This window comes from Catharus ustulatus, chromosome 11 (assembly GCF_009819885.2).
Source record: "Catharus ustulatus isolate bCatUst1 chromosome 11, bCatUst1.pri.v2, whole genome shotgun sequence".
NCBI classification, from domain to species: domain Eukaryota; kingdom Metazoa; phylum Chordata; class Aves; order Passeriformes; family Turdidae; genus Catharus; species Catharus ustulatus.
The window spans coordinates 6,966,406-6,980,504 of NC_046231.1; the positions used below are offsets into that span (position 1 = coordinate 6,966,406).

General features: G+C 39.4%; 1 protein-coding gene across 19 annotated transcripts in view; it reads right to left on the bottom strand.

The window, feature by feature from the left end:
• Positions 1-14,099, bottom strand: part of ZNF536 (zinc finger protein 536) — a 348,301-nt gene that overhangs the window by 301,198 nt on the left and 33,004 nt on the right. The window contains exon 1 of one of the 19 annotated variants that reach the window (XM_033069418.1): positions 10,114-10,134. The exons of the other annotated variants lie outside the window; for them this stretch is intronic. The gene's annotated coding sequence lies outside the window, so the exon portion shown is untranslated. Of the gene's footprint in view, positions 1-10,113; positions 10,135-14,099 lie in introns of those variants that run through there. 19 annotated transcript variants of the gene reach the window in all.

Here is a 14,099-nt window from a genome sequence, read left to right on the forward strand (position 1 = left end):
CAGGGACTGGCAGGTCTCACAGCTCACCCCATGCACCCACACACCACCTGCAGCTCAGCCATGGTCCTTGGAGCTGCTCCTCTTCAGTAACATCACTCACTGTCCAGAAAAATGGACCTCTATGCAAAGCCATGCCGAAAAGGCAGATGAAGGCTTCAGCCCCTTGGAAAGCAAAGGTCCTGCCCCCTTACCACATTTCAGGAAATTCAGTCAAATCCATCCATTCCTGAATAAAAGTATTCAAAGCTGACATGTTCCAGGACAACCATTTTGCCAGAGATCTGCCAGTCAAGACCAACCACAATCCAAATGTACTTGTGTTTAAGCAGACAAAACTGCTCTGAAGTGGTCTGCATCTACATGCTTAGGCTGTAGATGCAGACCAGAGATGTCAGGGGAAGCAGTAAAAAAGCTACAAATAAAACACAACTAAAAAAGCAAAAGTATGCTCCTCACAGATCTGTAATAATCATTGGCATATCAACACTGACAAAGGCCACATTATTTTCTTCTGCTGTCCAGATGTTGCAAAGGAATGCAGCTGTGTTTAGGCAGCAGTGCCAGAGAAGGGCAATGCAGGCCCATCTCACCTGTCCTTCATCCCTCCCCTTAATCCTTCCCCAGCCTGCCAGAGAAGCCCTTTTGGTCAAGCCTAAGAGGGGCTACTGAGAGCAGCCCCCCACCAAAACCAGCTGCCCCAAAGCCCTCAAGACAGACTACTCCATTCCTGATAAAAGCATTATTTCAAGACCACTGGCATCTGAAAGTCACTTACAGTAAAGCAGGACCTTTTTGCTAATGTTTACACAAAGACTGAGGGCAGGACAAGCCTACAGGAGCAACCCAGCCTCAAAACATTCAGTGGCCACTTAATAGAACATTCATTCAGCCACTTAATAGAAAACCCTTAAAAATGACAACTTTAGACTCTTCCAGAGTCTCCCTAAGACTGCAGGACTATTTCACTTCAGTTTGCCCCCACATTTCTATGGCTTCTTTTATGCACAATTAATAACAAAAGTTAAAGGGTTTGTAGGCCTGAGCCCACTACCTTTTAACTGCTGAAGAGATTTAAACTATTTTTTCACTTGTGCTTATTTAGGCATAGGTGTCACCTGCAGGATTTTGGTATGGAACAGTAAGGGGAAAATCAAAATCTCCAATTCTGGGACATCTCAGAAGCACATCGTTGGGGAATAGGTACATGCCAAATGACAAAAGGCAGTTTTATTGTATATCTAGTTCCATGGGAGTGCCCCAAATGATAAACAAAATTTGTAGCAATCCAAAAAAACCCCCAAACAAACAAAAATTCCCATACAATAACACAGTCAGGTGTTAAGGAATTACTGGAGTGTAGAGGAGTTGTTAAGGTGTAGCAGCCTAATTGTCACCAGGAAGAACAACTATCCACTCACACACAACTCAATTCTACTTCTAGAAAACAATCATCAATACACAGTTTTAAAGAGAAGAAAATATAAAATACTTATGAAATTATAGCTTAGGAAAATGCATTTTTCATTCCTAACTATCTTGTTAGTGCATCAAATTACAAAACACCATCTGAGGCAGTTTTCACCATATCACATAAGAGGACATTTCATGAGTGTTACTGCTCTCATCACAGTCTAGTAGAGAAAGAAAGAGGGAGTTTGTTTATAGATTCTTTCTTGTTTGTTTTACATTTTCTATGTAGCAAAAAAATCCAATAACCCGCAAAAAGATGTAGGTCAAATGTTCTCATCTCAAATCTTCCTTGATAAGTAGCGATTTAAGAAGTCTATATAAAAATGTGTTATTCCCTTTCAGCTCATAGGAAAAAATGTTTCAGAAATAGCACATAAAAAAATATTCAATGTCACTAAAACTGGAATAGAAAATGTTTTATAGATTAACAAACATTGTAATGAATTTGCACAACCTTAACTGACTGTATACATAGCATAATGAAATGGTCTACATCCTTTCAAAGAAAAATTAGGTATTCTAGCACATAGCTTTAGAAAAGCATTGTTCAGAAAAACCTGCATTTTTTCCCAGCTACCATGTAATTTGTGAGATGCATTTTTAAATGATCTGCAACTGCAGCAGGCTTCATCAGTCAGATGATACAGATAGATAATTCACCAAACTGTCACATGATCTTCCATCAGTCTAAAAGATGTGAATATATTGCCACAAGCTTTGGGAATAATGGGTGCACCTGTTTACAGTGTCACCTCTGTTTGCTAATTGTCTCCTTGAGCTACATTTTACTTCTAATGCATTTATTTTTGACAGGCAGTGTCTATTTAGAAATCACATTACTTCAAGTGCAATTGTTCTTTTGTCTATCAAGTAAATGAAGTGTTGTTATACAGATTTCAGGTTCTGATTAGTGAAGTATCAGCACACCACAAAGGTCAATCAGTTATTTACCTGAAGTAATAGAAGTATGACAGGCCTCCTAGATATCCTCCAGATCATGGTATAGCTCATGTTAGTATCAATATTTTACATTTGAAACACCTATACATACACCTTAGTTTTCATATCTATACATTACATCAATGTATTAAATGTTCTTAGATAGAGTAGTGCACATTCCCTGAAGAACATAAGGACAGAAGCACTCAAGTGGAAAATATCAACGTCAATGCAAACCCAACTCTTCTTCCCCAGCATTTCAAGTTAAGCCAAGATAATGGTGATAACCAAGATGTCGGTCTCACAAGCATTTTATGCACATAAGCTGTCACACCAAGAAAATTAATGCTTTAAAAACATTTTTTTTCATTATGCTTCCTGCTTTTTATGTAACAGTGGAGTAAAATTTAGTTAAGGTTACTTGCATTAGCTTCAACTAATAAGATGCCATAAGAAATTAAGATGAGCCACTTGAGGTCTAAGAAAGACCACAGGGGATTTTTATTCACACCCATATCCTCATGTCTGCAATGTTATCAACATTCAGTTAAATAACATGTCTCAATAAGTACAAAACTCTGTCTTTATATATATAGTAACATATTCAAGTAGAACTATAGTATCAAACAGGAAATTTTGAAAACCTAAATCAGCACATTGATCACAGCCACTTCACTGCATATATATTGATCCTATCCACACACACACAAAAAGACATTTTAACTGTTTATTACCAAGGTGGAAAATAGCATTACTGTAGTGAAAGCAGTGGCTTGCCAAAACCTCATTATTTCTCTTGTCCCTCTGTCCAAGTTCCACATCCCACACTCAGCTCTGCCATACAAAGACAAATAGAAGCAGGAGCGCAAAATAATCTTCTAAAACAAAGGCAAGGTCCAAAGCTGACAACTGCCCATCCTCACAAAGGTCTGGGCACAGCAATCCCAGGGGCTTACCAGGGATTCCCAGCCACCATTGCTGTTTCACCAGTTTGCCAAAGAAATGCAGAGAAAAAGCCACGCATGCCTTAAGTCACATTCTAAATTGGCTCCCAGGAGCATTTCTACCTTGTTCACTAAAGCACAGGGTATGTTTTCACAGTGTTTAGCATATGCTACGTAACCTGAGCAGGACTTGTGTTGTTACAGTGGTTGTTTTTTTAAAGTATGTTCCCATCAGGACCATAATTACATGCAAAATCCTAGAGTTAAAGTAGTTCATAAAGTCACTTTAATTTTTCTCTAACACTTTCTAGCAAGATTAAGGCACATGTTTAAACAGAATATGGAAGAAATCACAAATCTTGAGCAGAGGTACAGACCAATGATAAAAGTTCAAGTTACTCCAGGTAACTTTATGTATTCCATGAGTCAAAATGCTATAGGGAAATGTCCCCTGATGTATCTTGAAGAGCAGTGCATTTGTCAGGTATTTCTGCAAGTGTAAGCACAATTTAGATAGAGTTAATCATTCAAGAGTATCTTACAGACCTGTATTTATGACTAAAGCTGCTGAAAACTTGAATTTGAAGTTCTCTAACCACACTTCTCCTGCAGCTTCTGAGGTTAAAAATCACAAGTGCCATACACTTAGCCGCAGCAGGATTGAGCCTGATGCCTGTAAAAGAGGCAATGGACATGGAATTGCCATTTCCTTGCTAGCCCAACGTCTCTTTGGGAGCATGTGTCTCTTACCACAGCTTGATGTTGCAGAAAAGAGAGCATTTATGTGGAAAGTGTACAAATTTATTGAATAATTTTACACCTACCCCAAGAGTTATTGTTTTCTTTTACACAACAGCAAGCAGTCTTTAGGATATCATTTTGCATACAGAGAAGAAGATACTCTGGCAATAAAGCTGCTTGCCTGAAACTGAATCCTGCCAAGCACTTCTTTTGCACACAAACATTCTTCTTGAAATCAATGAGATTTCTTGAATGAGCTCTTCACACAAGTAAAAGGATCAGGTCCTTAAACAGCAGAAAACAGGGATGACCACGTTAACATAAAGCATAAAGCATACAGCAGGAGGAGGTCTCGGCAGTGGACTGAAGCACAGTCACCTACCTCACATGGTTACTGAGAAGTGACAGGTCAAACTCAGGTGAAATGCAAAGGGGGGCACTTTCCTGCCTGGAACAAACCTCTTACAGAGGTCTAAGCTCTGCTTCATGTGTAGTATCAACACTGTAGTAGCAACACAATTAACCATCATCCAGTGAATTCCCAGCATGATGATCACCAAAATAACACAACAAACACCCTAGAGACACAGAAAAAATGCAACCATCTACCTTCCAATTCCCACAGCTAGATCACAGGAGACTGTCCAGCCCTGGAGACCAGAGGAGAGATTCAGCACAAGGCCATGAAAAGTCATCCAGGATGTGAAATCATCCTGGGATTTTGTGTACATGTGCCAGGGTGCTTCCCAAAACCACAAAGGCACTGTTTTCCTGATTACCCTGGGTTCCTCTCACTTCTAACACAGTTCACCTGCGTGCCTCCCAGACAGCAGCAACACTGGCAGAGGCATCTCACACCCGTCAGACCCTTTCTCCTCCCTTCCCCCTGCAAACACCTCACAGCACTGCTGAAGACCCAGCCAGCCTTTGACCCTATTTTACCTCAACTTCTGAACCTCTCCATAATTGACAATGGAAACATTTAATTCTGTTTCAGTCACTGCGTTTCTCTTCTGTTTAATATATATTTTAATACTGGAAAGAAGAGGGGGTGAGGACACAGCTCTCTCCAAGCAGAACTAATCCTCCTTTGAGGATGGGTGAGCCCCACACAGCCCTCGAATCCAAACAGCAAGAGGCTCTGGTTAGCTGGGGAGGCTGCACATCTCAGCAGGTTGTAAAACGAGGATAAACAACAAATTATAACTTAGTGGCAACTTCCGTTCTCCCCCTGCAGCCCAGGACGTGCGAGACTGGCCACCGAGCGCGTGGGTAAGCGCGGGGAGCGCATATGCGCCAGCAGAGTTTGTAGTGAAGGAGGGGAGCACGTGGGTGGTAGCAATTTAAAAAGCAGCTGTGTGTATGTTTTTCCCAGTTAGACTGTGAAATCACAAATGGTGGAATCAGCACTGTAAGCTTAAAACCACGTTAACCCACTTGGCTGCATTTTATTGTTAACTTTGCGTCTACATTTTTTTCCTTATTTTTATAAAGAACGCAGAAGGACTCCTCATCCCAACCGCCTCCTTGTATTAATAAGAGGATAAAATGTCACTAAATATTTCTAATGTAGCAATAAAAGGGTGAAGAATTAGAAAGTATTATAAAACAGGACATTTGTGGCCAGAGCATTTGGAACATTCATACTGTGTACATGTACTTTTCCCAAGTAATCAGGAATATATTGGTATTTTTAAATTATGTATCTCTAATAACACAAAAGTACTTAAGAACAGAAATAGACAGTAATGGAAAATGCAGTCAACTGTTGACAACATATAGAATTTCAGAAAATAATTTACAGAGAACAGCACAGCAGATGAGTCAAAATTTTCTCAAAAATATTTCTTGCCTCCGATAGTCCAATGTAATTCATTTTCTATCTCTGTTCATTAATCATTGTTAAAATTAGTGATCCATTTCTTCCACTCTGCCATCTGCACTCAGCTTCGTAACAAACATGACACCTTCCTGCATAATAAAACCTGACAACTACGAGGATGCATTTCCAAATAGCTTTCTGCATATTTGCACCTCTATAACTGATTCCGTTGTCAGACAAAAGTGGATTATTTAACCAGAGTTCTTTCTTTATCAATTCAGTACACAGACGTGTGCTTGTGAGGGAGTGCATGCATGTGTGTGTAGAAAATGATCAAGTAAAAATCATTTAATTTGAATTGAAAACAAGATATACCAGTTATCTTTGAATTCTCATGGTAGGTAAAATTGATCATATATATGATATATCAAAACTAACATATATATGTTAGTTTTAATCTTCTACTATGAAGCTTAAGGATATAACATTTGGATTGGCTTCATCTTGTAAAGTTTGCATACACTAGAATTATCCTGACACTCCAATTTCCTCCAAAAGAAAAAAAAAAAAACATATCCAGCTCGGTTTTGTTTCCCTGCCTTTGATCACTGACAATTTCAAATAAATATTTTTAAGATAAGATGAAATATCCAAGCAATGAGAAGATATAAAAAAGTGCACAGATAAATAATTAAAATTCAGGATGTCATTTCCATCCTGTTCAGGCTAGCCTCTAATCTCCTGGTGACAGACAGGGGACCAGAAAACAGGGTTTGGTTCTTGGTCTCCTTCCATTCCATCAGCAGAATTGGAAAGCCATGGCAGCAGGGCATCTGAGTGGTCCCTCAGTAAATGCTAATTACACTTAGATCCCACTGATTAACAGAAGCTGCAGTCCTTAGCACACTGAAAATCAGGCTAATGGTGGGAGCATTAGGCCATCCACATGCACGTCAACGTGAACCTCTGCACCAACTGTGAGGAATCCGGTTCAAGCTCAGTTTTGTGAGCAGAACTGGTCAGCCATGAGAGCCTCCATCCACTCCTGCTCCAGACCTGCTGGGCTGTGGGGAGGGAACACTGAGGAACACTAAAGTGCACGCCAGAGTCCTCTGGAGGCTACAGCAGCTACCAAAACCTTTAAAATACTTTCAGTCGGCCTGAGAAGTGTACTAATCTTTAACTGAAATTGGAAAAGAATCATCTTTTTCAACAAATGATGTGATTGTTCCACAGCAGCCTCAAACAGCCATGCCTATGACAAGGTCTGCAGGTGCCCCATAACTGCAGACAGTGTGATTAATACAACATTCAAGATGGGGACTGTTCTTTTTTCTTCAGTTTCCTCAATGCTGTTTTGAGTCATGGCCACCCCAGTCCCCCACAGCCAAATACTTGTTTACCTGCAGGCCAGGTGAGCCCATGGGCACGGAGCATCCCCAGCACAGCACAGCTGCTGCATACACACCTGGCAGGTGCACCTCTGACAACACATCCAGGGCTTGGCAAGAGCACCAAGGGCTGACAGCACCCACTGGTAGGTTGTGCTGTGTTCAAGACCATGCTCATTGCCCAGGTTTGTCAACTGATCTACTCACTAAACCTGGACAAGCTGTCCCTCTTCCCAATGTCCCCATTTCCCCATTATTAATGGAGACACTGACACTTGTCTGCATTGCAACCCATTGACAAGAAAAGCTAAATGGCTTTCAACAGCATCACCCACTAAAACTCCTATAAGCAAACTGCCTCAGTATAACTTAGTTAACACATCTTCTCTCAATGCCCCAGATTTCAACTCTGCATGATTACCAGTATTATTCCTCTCTCTGATAAATTTCTGATAGAAGCTGTCAGTGGAGAAAAGATCTTCCACTGCTAACATAATGAAATACATATATGACATAGACTTTTTACAGCATACATTTATATGCAATAAGAACATATTCTGCAATGCTTCTTTTTGCAAAATACAAGGCAGAACTTGAGTACGAGCCCAAAGGGTCAAATCCAAATTGAAGCAACATCTTCAACATACATTATGAGAAGCAGCAGAACATTTGAAGAACAAAGGACCCTGTTCTGCCTTCAGATGTGTGCCTCTGCTTACACATGCACAACAGGCCCAAAGGAGACCAGAGTTTCTACAAAGATTATTTCAGGAAACTAAATAATTATCTTGAAGGAAGGCTAAAAAAAATAAATAAATTTTTCTACTTTTTGATACAACACTATCTAATACAACAGCAAATGTATGAAAATTTTTGGAAGAAAATCTGCATCTGACATGGAAGTGTCTGTTCAGAATTTAAACCAGATAAGATATGATATAAAACAGCTGAAACCCAAATTTTGGGGAAAAATCAAGATGCAGGAAAGATGTAGCAACTGACTTCTGCTGGATACTGCAAGGTTAAGAGAGCCCTCTTTTTAAAGAATTTAGACAAACATTTTTAGGTACACAGAAACACTTTAATAATACTGGTTGATATTGTCTTTCTAAAATGCATTTTATTTTGTGACCTAGGGTTCATTGAGGGTTTATGTTTGTTTTTTTAAATTATTTTTTTAGCTTTCTCTCCATCTGCAAGTTGGCTGTCTAGCCTATTTATGAATTTTCTGTATGTTCTTGTATAGCACTCAGTAAGCATTGGAAAACAGCTACTAACTATTCCTTTTATTCTTCCCTTAAAAGAAAAAAAAATCAAACAGGCATTGTCTCTATAGCTGCCTCTTTTGCCTTTTAGTTTCCTTTTTTCTTCACATGTCTGCATACTGACACATTCAATTTCAGGTTATCAGCACATCTGAATTACAGAATACTGATGGGGATAGAGGGCAGGCCTCTCTGGACTGATTAGCATCATTTAAGAAAGCATTCACTTGCTTGCTTCATTGGCTGCAGGGATTCCATGATGGGTGGCCTTTTAGCATTAGAAGTCAATATGGAGCAATCTCATTTGAATTAAATATGGACAAAAGAAAAGGTTTGATTGTGGTTATTCATAGCTAACCTTTTAATTTCACAAAGCTCTGAAATTTGGGAGTTTGTAAGCCCTAAAACTTAAATATACTTAGTTTTTCATTTCTTTTCAGCTCCCTCCTCTTCTCCTCCTCCAGTTTTCATGTACTTTTTAATTTGTGCAAAACTTAAACCAGAAGATTATTTCAAAAGAAATGTCTGGATGAATATTCAGGGAAACCTTTTAACCTAGTTAAACCTACACGGACTATAAAAGGAGGAATGCCTGATTCTAATCCATAAATGTATGTAAATCCACACTGAAAAACATATTTGTCTCTATCAGACTCATACTTGTTTCTGAATGGACCATAAATGCAGCCAAGTATTTCATTAACACAAATAATTATGTATGGCCAGTCATTATGACCTTTATTAACAAGAGCCTAGGTCCATAGAAAGGTTGCAGTGATTTAAAGAAAAGCAACAAAATCTCATCACAGGGAAACAAATTTCGAGTCTTTCATTAAAGTAAAATTATTCCATGAACCAATACATAAAATAGAAATAACAAGTTCCACCTAACCAGTAGAATCACAGAAAAGTGTAACATCAAGCTACAGAAATAGCTGGGAGAAAATAAGTAAAGCTTGAGTTTTCTAAGAGATCAAAAGAAGTTAAGTGCAAAATTTGACTTCCAAGTAGATGAAAGCACAAAAAGTGTAGCCAACCTCTCTGAATATCTGATCCCTCTACACTTGAAGACAGTGGGAGTTTTGCCATTAACTTCAATGGAAGCAAAATCAGACATTGAGAAATGAAGTGGAAATGGCTTTTGCTGAGCTGGGCTGGCTGCCATGGTATGGGATAAGCTCAGCCTATGAGGAACAGAGCGTAAATATCACACTACTCGTAGCACATGACTTGTCCCTGTGCTGCCTATCCCAACAGACCAGGCTTACATTGGGAATATGTAGTTAACTCCAGTCCAGACAATTCATAGGTACCCTGATGGAGGAGAAAAGTACAAGGAGTACCTCAGTGGGTGTCTCATGGAAAAAGATTCCAGCAAATCATTTCTGTGTTGCAGACACCACTGAATCTGGAATCAAGCATTTCCATGGATCATGTGAGATTAAACCAAGCCCTTTAAAGGAAGCACCAAAACACTACCTGCATTTAGACCTTCTAGTTGTTTAATGGAAGTTAAGCTTGGGACCATCCAAAGTACTCACAGAACTGCTCCTGGATTCCTCAATAATTTAATTCATTCCTGCTGTTCTAATAGAAAGCACCTAGAGGAAAGAGAGTGGAGGTAGGGCATACATTTCCTGAGGAAACACATGCATTCAACTTATTCAACTTGTATGATCTCATTGTAGCATTGAATAGTTTTAAAACTCAGCTTTTCCAAGTTTCCCTTCTGTACCCAGTTTAACAAAAAAAATTTGATTTTAGTTTTTTTTCAAAACAACATCACAGACCTCTGCACTCTCTCACGCAGCATTATATCAACAGTATCCTTAGCATGCATTTTGTCCATTTTCAAATGGAATAAGTCTAAATAAAGAAACAAAAGTGCTTGGGAGCACTTTCACTGCAGCATAAGCATTCTGCAAAGGCCCTTCACAAATGTTTCCAATATGCTTTGTACTGCAACCCAATGTGCAACTTCTAAACTACACCACCACAAGTAAGAAATTAGAAATGTTGAGGGCTATTGAACACTGAATTTTCACAGTGCATCTGCACAAAGTTATTTAGCACAGATGTTTCTGTAATTGTGATCCACTGGAAAAACTTAAACTGTTCAATGGCCCTCACACTTCCACCTGCAGAGCAGTACTGGTCTAGTACAACTATGCTGAGCTGCAATGTATAAAAAGCAGCAGCAGAGGCTGGATCTGACTTTGTAAGGATTTTCACAAATAGTGTTATTCTGCTTTGTTTGTGAAGGGGTCCCATGATTTTGGGTTTTTTCTTTTCGTTTACAAAAAGACCCACATATTAAAAAGGGGTGAAATAGATTTTACATGCCTGGCTTTGAACCTGAGAATCTCCCACAGTGCAACTAATTGCATTGCCAACAAGACACAGGAGTACACCCACAAGCAGCATAAAATGTAACTGTGAGGGGTGTGATGGTAAGTCTTTATAAATAATACATTCATCCCAAGGTGCACTTGTGTCTATGTTGTTAATGTAGGTATTTTTTCATTAGTAGCTGTAAAGATATCTGGGCAGGTGAACATCAATATGCCTCCAAAGACAATAAAAATTGGGAAGCAAGAGAACAGGACTTGTTTGCTAAGCAGAATGGTTAGAGAGACCCAGTTCGTACAAGAGCAAAAGGAAGTGAAGCTCATTGCAGCAACCCTGTCTCTCTTATGCATTCACATGGCCTCAGAAATTTCCAGGGGAGCATCACCATATTCTAACTGTTCACCAGTCTGAGAGACTGCAGAGACAGGCAATATCTTCCTGCCCAAAGGAACGTTCTGAGAAAAGCAGGCAGCATGAACTTGGTTAAAGAGCACTGATTAAGGATGAGTAACTTCAGCTAACCTCTCTTGCATATCCTCCAAAAAGGATTATACAGATTCTTTTGACTGAAAAAAACAAGAGGGAATTGATTACAGAAAAGATTATAAGCCCTATAAGGATAAGACAATCTTGATATGAAAAAAAATCTAAGAAGGCTAACAGTACTCATTGGCTGTAGAAGTCCATAAAAATTTAGTGATAAGTTGCTGGTTTTCAAAACCCAAATCCATAATGTGGACTCATATTTGAGCCATAAAAACTGAGGATAATGGCTAAGTTAGCATTTGAAAATTGGCTGCAGCAACCGCTAAATACATTTTTCAGAGCATATGAACAATAATATGACAATTGCTCCCAACTAGATAACCACTTCGTGCTGCTGTCCCACCAGATCTAGCAAATGTATCCATGCCATTGCCTCAGCAGGAGAGCAGCCAAGATCACTTAATTGCTCCAAGAATCTATAATTTTACCATTCTTGTTGCTAAGTTTTTCTGTGTCTTATTTGCCACAACACACTTCTACCATCTCCAGTTTTTCTGTGGAGTCCCACACAACGATGTTTTACCCTTCTCTCCTTCCCTGCTTTCTGACTGGGTCATCTCTTTTTTGCCCATGTGCCTTCTTTCAATTTATTTCACTGGCACCCAGATCTGCCTGCTACAACTGTTGCCATCTCAGCATTGCACACCTGCCTGCACCTGAGACCCCTCTTCTGATTATGTTGTTGTCAATTTAAACTCGAATGGATAAAGTGGAACTACATATCTGACATTCCCTACTTCGTCACTGTTCATGTGCAATGCCATTTCCTTACCTCCTTCAGTGTCACTCCTTATTCTCTGTCTCAAAGATTTCAAGTATCTCCCAAGCCTGCTGTTTTTTCCCATGCCCTAGTTTAAGAAACAATCTCTTCTTTCTAAACAGAACACTCTTCAACTTCTCCATCCTGACTGCCACTGCAACTACTTCTACTTACTCATTCCCCAAATACTCAGCTCCACCCCAGCACAGACAGCTGTTCCCTGAGTAGGCCCAAGTGTTCTGCAATAGAAACAATAAATAATTAAATGATAATGAGGAGACAGCATGCTGATAGAGGAGGTGGCACTACATCCTACAAGACAGCACCGAATCAGTGTGCCAAGATAATAGAGAGAAACCAGGCATCTATAAACTGAATTTTCATTTAATTCTGAAAAGCAGAATTCTGGTTGGCCACAGTAAACATCTGACAGTAGTGCACAGAGCTTTGATTGTATTAAATTTACCACCCTGGGAAGCATTTTAAGGGATGTGCATAATGGGCTTTTGAAAATTGAACGCAGGGCCAGAATCCCAAAGCCATGCAAGTCCTTGACCCTTATTCAGGCACCTAAATCCCACTAAAATGTAACTCAAGCACCTCAAAACCCAAAAGGCCACACACTTCAGAAGATATAAGCCACAGGCATGTAGCTCCCTGAGACACTTTTGAAGTCGTAACCCCTGGTCAAATGCTATCTTAAATGCTACCATCCCACCACCTCAGCTCTCACAGCAATTTTATCTGGTTGATGTATTTATTCCTGTCCTGTTCTGCTACAGGCTGTAAAAATAGCTTTATTGTTCCACCTTAGAGGTGGGTGGCTGCTGCTCGGTAGGAAACCTTCATAAGCAACTGTTCCACAGTCATTTTATTAAACTTGGTAAGCGCAGCAAACTTTAGGGCACTTGAGTGAAAGTTCACAGATAAGCACATGCTCCTCTTCTAACCAAAGACCTAATCAAGAAACGTGAAAATAACATGTATTGCACAAAACATTCACTCAGTCCTTTTTCACACTAAACCTCATGGTGTTTAAAATCTTGGCACATTTTCGAGTTTCCAGCTATTCTCACTGCACAGCAACATGAACAGAAAGTAGCTGCCTCGAAATAACCATTTCTAAAAGCTTTTGGTCTCCAGTTCCTTCTGTGTTAAAAACCAACCCCTTTTCATGCAGGAGGAGGTATTTTAATGTTCAAGAGGCAAAATTCAGTCTCAAAAATAAATAAATGAAGAAATGTTACCAGTAGAAAGGTAATAGGGAAAACAAGAGGGGAATTAAAGCTGAAATGTCATCCTTAACTCACCCCCACCGTGCCCAACTCTTGCAGGGGTCCTCTAACAATTGGTAATCCTTCATAGTGTACCATATGTGCTGCAATAACAAGGCCCAATGAGGTACATTAAGGATGTCATTTCAACCTTACCTCCTTGCTTCTGTGAGATGAAGGGAGACCCTGAACTCCATTTTAACATAGTCTAGTGATTAAATAAAAGTTGTACTTTGCTAGGACAATGCTGCTCAGTTTTGTAGTGTAAATAAAAACGGCTTAAGTTGGTCAGCTGCTAACCACATGGTAATAATAAGTACAACAGACCGAAGTTCACAATTATTTCAGATTTACTCTCTTCCTGATCTTTCATTTTTATCAGCAAAACATCCTCTTGGCAATGGGAAGCTAAGCTGAAACTTAAATGAAAAAAATGCAAGAAGTAAATGACAAAAGACACAATTTTATGAAAGGAAAATATTCAGACCTCAGCCTTGACCTTGACCTTTTACTGTCTTTTAACATTAAACATTTGCCCCACCTTCGAAAAGATAAATGTGGCTTTTGATGACAGCCTATGTTATCTGAGGATTAAAAT